We start from the raw sequence: 2500 nt of genomic DNA on the forward strand, positions 1-2500 counted from the left end.
CATTCATTCCCATCCAATCAAAAAATATTTTTTTTTGATTGGGTGAATTGATTTCTTGATCCTGAGGAATCGTAAGATAAAAAAGATCTTTTTTATCAATTTTATCAATTATTTGATAATTATTAGTCCCGGTTTTAGTATTTTTATTCTTGTTGGTATCGATCTTGATCCAGGCCTCAATATCGATTTTCTTTTTAAGACAAAAATGGAGAATTTTCCAATCAAAATATTTTCGATCCGGATTTTTTTCCATATACATAATATCACTTTTTCCTAAATAATTTTTGATAGGGATATCCCCTAGTATATCAAAAAATTTGCCCTTATGTTTATGTGTGTTGTAATTATAAAAACTCTCTCGATTCTTATTTACTTGGAATGGTGATCCATAAATATATGGGTCCCTCTTATTTTCATAATTAATAGATCTATAAGATAAAAGATTATATCTATAGTATTTTTGAAAATTCTCATTTTGATTTGGTAATGAATATACTTCGTAATCGTTTTGTTTTTTGTAATGAATTAATAGGTCTTTTTCATATGAATTCTCTTTGTTTAAATCTTGATTTTGAATTGTACGACATTTATTGATTCTATTTTTCCATTTTGCTGCTATTAATCTAGACCATCTAATCTGAGATAAATGGTATTGATAATGACCTCTTAACCAGTTTTTCCATTGATTTATTCCAGAATTCCGAAGTTTCTTATGTCTTAATTCATAATGAATTATTCCTTGTTTTCCAAAATAATCTTTTATTGAAGTCTTAAGAAAAAAAGACGTTCCGTGATATTGAAGAATAGATCTTAACTTATACAAGTTAAGAACTTGTGTTTGTGATATTTTGTAAAATACATATGCTTGTGACAAGGAGGATAAGTCAAAAAAATTCTGTGAATTCTTATTACTAATATTATAAAGTGACTTTTTTATAGTCGAAATAAAATTCATTTTATTTTGATTTGTTTTATTAATTCTTTTTTTATTTTTTTTATTATTGTAAATGGATTTATCAATCATTTTTTTTGTTGATTCAACAAAAAGTTGTATATTAATTCTGGGAATATTAATAATAGATAGAAGGATATCTGCGTATATCCTTTCAGTGAAAAATTTTATAAAATAATGTAATTTACGGATTAATCGAGTATTTCTTCTTTTTAATATTTGCCAATTTGGTGATTCCAATCTTTTAGCATTATAACTTGTTTTATTAGGACTATCATTTATTTCTGGAGTCACTTTTTTTTTATTTTTTGTAATTCTTTTTATTTGATTTCTGATTGTGCTTGTTCTATCAGTCAGATCTTTCATTTTTTTTTCTGTCAGTAAAAAATTTGTCCAATATGTAGATTGAATTCGACTAAAGGATTTATGAATTATATGATTGCGGGTTATAGAATCTTTTTCTTTTTTTTTTTTAGTTTCGCTTGATTTATATATTTCTCTCAATCTAAATAATAGAATTGGATTTACTTTTGAGAGTTCTTTTTTTATTTTTTTTAAAAACGGAATGCCCTTGATAATCCATTTTTTTGTTTTTTTTGAGATATTTAGAAATTTTGTTCTTTCTTTTAAAACTTTTAGAAATATAAAATACTTTTTTTTCAATTTTCCAATTTTTTTTTCGAGTTTCTTAAAAATGGGTTCAAAAAAGGAAGGCCGTTTTTGGGGAGAACCAAAAGGAAGTTCAGCTTCCATTCCCCAAACCGTTAAAAAAAAAAAATCATCTTTTTGTCCTTTCTTTTTGATTCGATCTATATGAGAGGACCGTGGCTTAGATCTGTGCCAGGGTTTCAGACAGAAAGGAAATAGCATCTTTATTTGAATACCGTCTATTAACCAATTTTTCGGAAATTCTGTTTCTGATAATTGAACACCATTATAGGTGCATTTAACATGCATTTCTTTATTCCATTCATTTAAATCCTCAGACCACTCAGGAAATTGTAATAATAGCATACGGCCAATATTTTTAGCTATTATCAATGACGGTAATATAATATATTTTCTAAGAATCGATTGAGTTATTAACATGGAACCTCTTATTACTTGAGCAAATGGAATGGTATCCCAGGCTTCTGCTACTTCTATCCGCGCTTTCTCTTTTCTTTTGTTCTCTTCTTTTTTGTCCTTTTCCTTTTTTTCCCTTTCTTTTATTTCTTCTTCTGTATAATCTGAAATTTTGAATTCTGCTCCCTTTCCTATACAATTTCTAAAAATGAGTTTTATCAGTTCGGAGATATCAAAAAAAAAAGGGTGTGATTTGTCTATTCTGTCCAAAAAAAGCGGAGAATGTGCATTTGCTTGAAAAAATTCCCAAATAACTGTTTTACATCTTTGGGCTCGCATTGAACCTTTGATTATGTCTCGACGAAAATCAGATTGTTGCGAATATCGTATCAAAGCTACTTCGTCTCTTTTATTAGAATTATTAGTATCCTTATTATTAGGATCGGTATTTCCCCGGTTATCAGTAAAAATCACTACACGTTT

Source organism: Camellia sinensis, unplaced genomic scaffold, assembly GCF_055761805.1.
Source record: "Camellia sinensis isolate YWXY unplaced genomic scaffold, ASM5576180v1 Unanchor248, whole genome shotgun sequence".
NCBI classification, from domain to species: Eukaryota; Viridiplantae; Streptophyta; class Magnoliopsida; order Ericales; family Theaceae; genus Camellia; species Camellia sinensis.